This window comes from Lithobates pipiens, unplaced genomic scaffold (assembly GCF_037356315.1).
Source record: "Lithobates pipiens isolate NorthernLeopardFrog02 unplaced genomic scaffold, aLitPip1_a1.2 Scaffold_27, whole genome shotgun sequence".
In the NCBI taxonomy this organism is placed as follows: domain Eukaryota; kingdom Metazoa; phylum Chordata; class Amphibia; order Anura; family Ranidae; genus Lithobates; species Lithobates pipiens.
Window position 1 is genome coordinate 158,895,134 of NW_027507788.1, and position 9,872 is coordinate 158,905,005.

Genomic DNA, 9,872 nt, shown 5'->3' on the forward strand with positions numbered 1-9,872 from the left:
GGACTCTGATGTAAGGAACTGGTGGTGGGACTCTGATGTAAGGAGCTGGTGGTGGGACTCTGATGTAAGGAGCTGGTGGTGGGACTCTGATGTAAGGAGCTGGTGGTGGGACTCTGATGTAAGGAGCTGGTGGTGGGACTCTGATGTAAGGAGCTGGTGGTGGGACTCTGATGTAAGGAGCTGGTGGTGGGACTCTGATGTAAGGAACTTGTGGTGGGACTCTGATGTAAGGAGCTGGTGGTGGGACTCTGATGTAAGGTGCTGGTGGTGGGACTCTGATGTAAGGAGCTGGTGGTGGGACTCTGATGTAAGGAGCTGGTGGTGGGACTCTGATGTAAGGAGCTGGTGGTGGGACTCTGATGTAAGGAGCTGGTGGTGGGACTCTGATGTAAGGAGCTGGTGGTGGGACTCTGATGTAAGGAGTTGGTGGTGGGACTCTGATGTAAGGAGCTGGTGGTGGGACTCTGATGTAAGGAGCTGGTGGTGGGACTCTGATGTAAGGAGCTGGTGGTGGGACTCTGATGTAAGGAGCTGGTGGTGGGACTCTGATGTAAGGAGCTGGTGGTGGGACTCTGATGTAAGGAGCTGGTGGTGGGACTCTGATGTAAGGAGCTGGTGGTGGGACTCTGATGTAAGGAACTGGTGGTGGGACTCTGATGTAAGGAGCTGGTGGTGGGACTCTGATGTAAGGAGCTGGTGGTGGGACTCTGATGTAAGGAGCTGGTGGTGGGACTCTGATGTAAGGTGCTGGTGGTGGGACTCTGATGTAAGGAGCTGGTGGTGGGACTCTGATGTAAGGAGCTGGTGGTGGGACTCTGATGTAAGGAGCTGGTGGTGGGACTCTGATGTAAGGAGCTGGTGGTGGGACTCTGATGTAAGGAGCTGGTGGTGGGACTCTGATGTAAGGAGCTGGTGGTGGGACTCTGATGTAAGGAGCTGGTGGTGGGACTCTGATGTAAGGAGCTGGTGGTGGGACTCTGATGTAAGGAGCTGGTGGTGGGACTCTGATGTAAGGAGCTGGTGGTGGGACTCTGATGTAAGGAACTTGTGGTGGGACTCTGATGTAAGGAACTTGTGGTGGGACTCTGATGTAAGGGGGCTGCTGATGAGAATCTGATGTAAAGGGGATGCTGATGGGACACTCAAAACGTAAGTGGGCCGGTCTGGATGACGTCCAGGGCCGAATTTCTGTCCCAGTCCAGCCCTGCTTGATTGGAGTCCACCTGTGGTAAATTCAGTTGATTGGACATGATTTGGAAAGGTACACACCTGTCTATATAAGGTCCCACAGGTAACAGTGCATGTCAGAGCACAAACCAAGCCATGACGTCCAAGGAATTGTCTGTAGACCTCCGAGACAGGATTGTATGGAAACACAGATCTGGGGAAGGGTACAGAAAAACATCTGCAGCATTGAAGGACCCAATGAGCAGAGTGGCCTTCATCATTCATAAATGGAAAAAGTTTGCAACCACCAGGACTCTTCCTAGAGCAGGCCGCCCGGCCAAACTGAGCGATCGGGAGAGAAGGGCCTTTGTCAGGGTGGTGACCAAGAACCAGATGGTCACTAACAGAGCTCCAGCGATTCTCTGTAGAGAGAGGAGAACATTCCAGAAGAACAACTATCTCTGCAACACTCCACCAATCAGGCCTGTATGGTGGAGTGGCCAGATGGAAGCCACTCCTCAGTAAAAGGCACATGACAGCCCGCATGGAGTTTGCCAAAAGTCACCTGAAGGACTCTCAGACCAGGAGAAACAAAATTCTCTGGTCTGATGAAACAAAGATTGAACTCTTTGGCCTGAATGGCAAGCGTCATGTCTGAAGGAAACAAGGCACTGCTCCTCACCTGGCCAATACAATCCCCACAGTGAAGCATGGTGGTGGCAGCATCATGCTTTGGGCATGTCTTTCAGCGGCAGGAACTGGGAGACTAGTCAGGATTAAGGAAAAGATGAATGCAGCAATGTACAGAGACATCCTTGATGACAACCTGCTTCAGAGCGTTCTGGACCTCAGACCGTGGTGAAGGGTCATCTTCCAACAGGGCAACGACCCTAAGCACACAGCTAAGATGACAAAGGAGTGGCTATGGGACAACTGTGAATATCCTTTAAAGCGGTTCTTCACCCTAAAGGGGAAGTTCCGCTAGTATTATCCCTCCCCCCTCCGGTGCCACAATCGGCACCTTTCAGGGGGAGGGGGATGCAGTTACCTGGATAATCCAGGTAACTGCACCCACTTCCGGCCAGACCGCCACAGACCCCCGCATCGCTCCGCCCCCCCGTTGTGTTCTGGGAAACACACAGTTCCCAGAGACACAGCGGGGGACAATAAGAGAAGCGCGACTCGCGCATGCGCAGTAGGGAACCGGGCAGTGAAGCCCTCATGCTTCACTTCCCGATTCCCTGACAGAGGATGGCGGCGGTGGCTGCAGCGAGACGAGCGATCGCTCATCATCTGCCGCCGACATCGCTGGAACCTGGGACAGGTAAGTGTGATATTATTAAAAGTCAGCAGCTGCAATATTAGTAGCTGCTGGCTTTTAATATTTTTTTTTAGGTGCAGCTCCTCTTTAAATGGCCCAGCCAGAGCCCTGACTTGAACCCGATTGAACATCTCTGTAGAGATCAGAAAAGGGCTGTGCACTGACTCCCCATCCAACCTGACGGAGCTTGAGAGATCCTGCAAAGAAGAATGGGAAAAACTGCCCAAAAATACTGTTGGTATGCCAATCTTGTAGCATTATACTCAAAAAGACTTGAGGCTGTAATTGGTGTCAAAGGTGCTTCAACAAAATATTGAGCAAAGAAAGTGAATACTTATGTGTCAGGGCTGGGCTCAGCCCTTCCTTCTCTGAGCTGGCCGCTCAGCAGTTGGCTAATTGCCAGCTCCAATTTCTCCACAGTTACTCAGCTGTTGATGATATCCTGCTCGTCAGTCCTGCCTACTTAAGCTGTCCAGTCCACAGATTCTCTGCCTTCGCCTTGGTCACATCACAGAAACTCCTGCGATCCTGTTCAAGACTTGCTTTGCTGACATCCCTTCTGGCTCCAGATCCTGCTTGCTGTTCCACTACATTGATCCCTGACTTCTGGCTTGGCTGACTATCCATTCTGGTTACTGAACTTTGGCTATATTTTGACTACATTTGTTCTTTTTACTTTTATTATTAAACATGTGTGATTTAACTGTACTTCTGTCTCAGCCTGATTTCATGGTTTCTGACAGTAGACAAAGGCCATGAATTCAGAAGATGCAGTCAATCAACTTGTTGGTAATATTTTTTTCCAGATTGGGTGAACTGGATTACCGTATGGATCAGTTTGCCATGGTGTTACAAACACTCCTGGGGACGCACGGCTCACCTGTAATCTCCCACTGTGGCTGCCCCAGTACAACCTATGTTGCAGGTCGTCCTTGCTGCTGCTCTAGTCTCTGTGCAGGAACCCACCTTGAGTATTACCTCAATAAAAGGTATGTCTGGTTCTGCTCCGCTTCCCCAGTGATTTGGGGGTGAATCCAGTCCAATGCAGATGGTTTCTCAAACAGGCTGAGATATAATTTGTGATGCTGTCCCATGGACAGAAGCAAAGTAGGTTTTGCGATATCTTTGCTTTCTGAGAGAGCCTTGGCCTGGGAAAACCCTCTATTGGAGACACCTAAACTTGTTTTGAGCTACCCTGTGTTTGTGGCTTTGTTTAAAAGGGTATTTGACGTTCCTACATGGTCCGCTTCTGCTGCCAAGTCCCTCATGTCCATCAAACAGAGTACGAGAACTTTTGCCCACTACGCCATTGAATTCCGCACTCTGGCAGCAGAGGTCGCGTGGAACAATGAGGCCCTCGTGGCTGCTTTTTCTTATGGTCTCACAGATACCATCAAGGATGAGATAGCAGCCCGAGACATACCCACTGAGCTGGAAAAGTTGATCACGTTTGCCATCCTCATTGACTTCAGACTCAGAGAAAGACTCTCTTTTAAGAAGCACTTGCAGAAGCCTCCTGAATGTTTGTCTCCGAGCTTTGCCATCCCACCTGTGCCTCCCTCTCCTCCCATGCCTCCTGGTACTGAGTTGGTTAGTGAAGGTGATGCGTCTCTGGGTTTAACGTGTCTCTCTGCGGATGAGAGAACCTTTTGGACGAGGGAGAGATTGTGCCTTTATTGTGGCCAGGCAGGTCACTTTTTGAAGTTTTGTCCTACCCATCCAGGAAATGCCCGAACCTTGAGGTCCTGTCATGGACAGACCTTGGGTGGTGTTTCATCCCCAGTTATCCAGAAGGATAAGCCCCTGGTTTCGGTCTCCCTTTCTTGGGCTGAGTTGTCTGTCGAGATACAGGCTCTAATCGACTCTGGGGCTGCACGTCTGTTCATTGATGCTACCTTTGTATCGAAGCACTCGATTCCGCGGCATGACACTCCACTTGCCATTGAGGCTCTTGACGGGAGACCCCTACAGCCTGCCCATGTGACTCGTGAGACTGTTCTGTTCCGGGCTCTTCCCCGTGAGACAATCCAATTCTAAGCTACGGTTCGCTCCATTCTCACTTCTCCTTTGGGTAACAAAATTCTAGCTGCTCAGGTCCATGCTCCTCCTGAAAAACTTTGTGACCGCTGCTTTGTCCCAGAGAGTCTCCGTACTGCCGTGCTCCAGACTTACCATTCTCCCAAGGCTGCTAGCCACCCTGGGAAGAATCAACTCTTTTGGGCCATTTCCCACCTGGTGGCCTAGTTTACCTGCTGACGTAACTGCCTTCATAGCTGCCTGTTCCATGTGTGCTCAGAGTAAGACTCCACAACACCTTCCAGTGGGCCTCCTACAACCCATACCCAGACATCCCAACCTGCCAAAAACTGATTTCAGGGAGGTGGCAAACTCATTTCAGGCTTCACGCCCACAAACGCCCCACCCACTCACAAAATATTATTTAAATCGCTTTCTCAATATTTTTTTTGCAGTGCTTCTGGGGAAGGGAGTGGGGGGTGGGTGGCAGTGGACGGTGACAGTCGTTTTCTTACTTTTAATAATGGATTTTTTTACATTTTAATTTGTTTTTCATTTATTTCACAATGCTTTTTTATTTTTTATTTTTTTTACACGTTTCCTTTTTTTACAGTATTTTTACAATTTTTTTTTGGGGGGGGGCTTTGGTTAGATGTTAGGGATCTAAACAGACATCTCCCCTTTTTTTTCCATGTGTTTTACTATTTGTTCACACAGGATTATTCATGTTATAAGCGCAATTTATTTATACACATTTTTTGCACTATAGAGATATTTATAGAGATAGTTTTTGTTGCACCTATATATATATATATAATTGTAAACTCTAGCGCGGTATAACCCTACATTTTTTCAGTCTGTTTTTGATATTTTTACAGCAACTTCCGGCTGTCATTTTGACAATCAGAAATTGCCGGCAAGTGCGAGGGGAGGAGTGGCAGAAGGACAACACACACCCCATGGGCTTTAATGGAGTATTCTTGGGTGTGTCCACCACTGGTTAAACAGTCTTATTGATATATTACAACAGATCGTATATGAAATATTGGTGATTGGGTTTATAACTACTTTAAGCCCACGTACAGACGGTCGGAGATTTTGCCAACCAATCTGTCGGATTTTGTCCGTCGGATTTATTTCGACGGATTGTGTCCGAAACTGTTGCATACACACGGTTGGGCCAAGTTGTCTGATTTAGCGGTTGCCAAGAACGCGGTGACGTAAGCAGTGTACGGCGGGACTAGAAAAAGGAAGTTCAGCTCCACGTCCGGCACCCTTTGGGCTCCTTCTGCTGATCTCGTGTCTATCGCGTGTTAGTAGAAGTTTGGTGAGAGACGATTCGCGCTTTTCAGATTTGTGATTCAGTTTCTGCTTGTCTTTGCGTATCTGATAATCAGTGCGTGCAGTCCGTAAGTATTTGTTGATCATTGTGGACTATATCTTGGTATAGTACGCTTTGAAAGGCAGTTCTTATTGTCTGCTTGCTTCTGCTATTCAGGTCGTTCTTTCAGGCTTTGCTGTTTATCTGTGCTTTCTGGTGTCTGTTCTGACCAGCCGACTGTTTTCAAACCATGTTTCCTCTACGTACTTGTCGTAGAGTTTCTGCTGTGCAGGGGCTTCGTGTTGGGGTTGTTACTTTGACACAAGCCCGGTCCATGAACAGGGAGGGGAGGCGTTTCTGGACCAAGAATTGGTTGGGCCAGCGTGACCAGTTCTCGCACATGCCTTTGCTCCGTGAGATCCAGGAGAATAATCCTGATGATTTCAGGAATTATCTCCGGATGACGGACCCCGTTTTTCACCGTCTGCTGGCTTTGCTGACCCCTTATATCACCAGGCAGGATACCTGCATGCGGCAAGCCATCACTCCGGAGCAGAGGCTCATCGCCACGTTGCGCTACTTGGCGACTGGGAGAAGCCTTCAGGACCTCAAGTTCTCTACAGACATCTCCCCCCAGGCTCTGGGGATCATTATTCCAGAGACCTGTTCTGCCATCATTCAGGTCCTGCAGAAGGACTATATGAAGGTAAGTTTTATCCTTTAACATCACATTCTATATATTTCATGATTGCTAATGTCTTGCATTTCTTTGCTCATTCCCTAATTTCCATCATTGCAATATGCTCTAATTCATATGCTCTGCCCCTTTGTCCTCAGGCATATTTGCCTCACTAACTTCCCCACCATGCTCTTCTTGGCCCATAAAACTATAGTCTAGTCACTTAACAATGTCTTTTGTCAGCTCCATAGTATTGCTTTACCCTAAACACCCCCTAAAATGTCTACAAATGTGATGTGTGTGCTTCAATTCATGCAGAGTGTTTTTTTTTTTTGGGGGGGGGGGTTGTGCCAAACTCATTAGGAACCCCCCTCCCCCCAACTGATAGCAATCCTCTATCTGATGACTTTACCAAACTCAATACACACTATACCTACCTTTTTGATGCTCACCTTTATGGATGAATTCACCTAAGCATGTAGTGCAAGGGCCTGCCTCAATACTTTAAATTTTTTTTTGCTTTTAACCTATTAATTATCTGGATATGTAATATGAGAATGTCAAAAAGTGCTTACATTTTGTTTAATTTTTGTTATTCTGACACTTCTTACCTGTCCCGTGGGCTGCCAATAGTGTAACTAAGGAGGGGCTTCCCAAAGTATCACATATTATTTAGCCATTCAGCTCTCAATCAAGTGGAGAGGGTTACCTGTCCTAAACATCCCCCCCCTCATTTTTTAGCAAGGGCCCATGGGATGGGGGGTGATGACTCTCATAAGGGGACATTAGACTTTAGGCTTTAAATACTCAGTTCCCAAAATGTTTAACTAATTTTGTCACAAAATGTTTGTGTGTAATCTGCTTGGAATGTTGATTGTTCAAATTACTAATTTTTGTTTTTGTTTCACTCCACAGTGTCCTTCAACGCCACAGGATTGGCAGACTGTGGCCTCCCACTTTGCCAGTCGTTGGGACTTTCCCAATTGTGGAGGAACAATAGATGGGAAGCACGTCCGCATCGTCCCACCACCCAACTCGGGGTCATACCATTATAACTATAAGGGGTTTCATAGTATCGTGATGTTGGCGGTGGTGTCTGCGACATATGAGTTTTTGTATGTGGACGTGGGGCAAAATGGACGGATGTCGGATGGTGGAGTGTTCTCACGGACGGAGTTCTACTGGCGTCCCCAGAGTGGCAGTCTGGGCTTGCCACCCCCAGAGGAGAATCAGGAAGGACTCCCGTTCGTCTTCGTCGCAGATGAGGCGTTTGCCCTGGGGAACCATCTGATGCATCCTTTCCCCATGAGGACCCTCACCCCAGAGCAGAGGATTTTTAATTTCCGCCTGTCCAGAGCCCGAAGAGTGGTGGAGAACACTTTTGGAATACTGGCCAGCCGGTTCCGCCTTTTTCTTACGCCTATTCACATGGCGGAATACAAATTGAATCACATAGTGCTGGCGTGCTGTGTTCTTCACAATTTTTTGAAAAAAGTTTCTTCGAACTATGCGGTCTCAGTTGGCCAACAAGAAGCAGACTTGATGGACAATGCAGATAACCTCACGGGCCTTCAACATGCTCATCCTGGCTTGCCCCCCCAAAGCGCCCGTGAGGTTAGAACACAATACATGGACTACTTTGTGGGTAGGGGGCCCATTGATATGCCAGACAATGTCTGAGCAGCATTTTAAAAATAAATTTTTATCTGAAACTCCTTCATTTACTGCTTGGCTTGGTTTTATGTGTCTCGTAGGTATAATTAGGTTTGATCAAGTTGTGCCTTTTTCACCAACAGTGCAAACCCAAGTTCAGAGCGAGATGAGGGGACAGTCTCTTCTTCAGATAATGTTATTATGTTGTGGGTCTGCTACACACACACCTTCTTTTTTGGTAACTAATGTATGTAGTGCATTACTGACCCAAATCGTGCTCATTTTCAGCACCATGGCAGGAAAATGGCATGATTGTCAAAATTTACACATCACTTTGGGTGTTTTTTTAGTAAAGGCACATCCACTATGCACTACAAGTGCACTGCAAAAGTACACCTGAAACTGCCCTGGGAGTGCAAAGTGGAGTTCCCTTTATTAAATCACACTCCTTCTCAGCACAAACTTAATTTGTCCTCCAAATACATTTATGTTGCCATGAAAAAAGAAGCCACACATTGTTGCTAATTGAACTGTTTAATCCAACCACATTCACATGTGCGTTTTGAAAAGGTTTTTACAACCAACCAAGAAATTGTGTGTTTCCAAAACTGAGTTTATAAAAAATGTTGTTTAATTATTGTTTTTGTGTAAACAGGCATGTATCTAACTGTAAAATACAGAACACAGGAACTTACAAAGTTCCACTTTGAAAAGTGAAGACAATATCAGACATGAGTATGTACAAACTGGTCTGATCTTGCCTTCATCACATGGGGTGTCACCCCTGAAAAATCAAAATTTTGAAGATGCACACAGTGTGTCAACATGTGCTATCTCCCATCATGGGGGATCAATGTACATGCTTTGGGGCTGCAACCCCTTCATCTCAGACACTAAACACAAAACACACATACCGTATATACTCGAGTATAAGCCGAGATTTTCAGCCTCTTTTTTGAGGCTGAAAGTGCCCCCTCGGCTTATACTCGAGTCACCGCTGTCTGACTGCTCGATCAGCGTATCGAGCAGACAGACGGCGGACATTAAAATTTAAAAGCCGCGCCTCCTTCTCCGCCTCCGCCTGTGATAGGCGGAACACTGAATTTCCCAGCAGTCAGTGTTCCACCTATCACGGACATCCGCTCATTCTCATACTACGGACGAGTATGAGAGGATGTCCGTGATAGGCGGAACACAGGCTGCTGGGAAATTGAGTGTTCCGCCTATCACAGGCGGAGGCGGAATTTTGAATTGTAGAATGGCCGCCGAGAAGAGCGGCGATCCATCGGCACGGCACGGGACGGAGGAGGCACGGCACGGGACGGAGGAGGCACGGGACGGAGGAGGCACGGCACGGGACGGAGGAGGCACGGCACGGGTCGGAGGAGGCTCGGGACGACGGCGGCTCGGGACGGAGGCTTGGGACACAGGTAGGCTGGACACACACACAAGGCTGCACGGACACACACACACACACACACACACACAAGGCTGCACGGACACACACACACACACACACACACACACAGGGATGGATGGATGGATGGATACACACACACACACACAGGGATGGATGGATGGATGGATACACACACACACACACACAGGGATGGATGGATGGATGAATACACACACACACACAGGGATGGATGGATGGATGGATGGATACACACACAGGGATGGATGGACGGACACACACACAGGGATGGATGGAC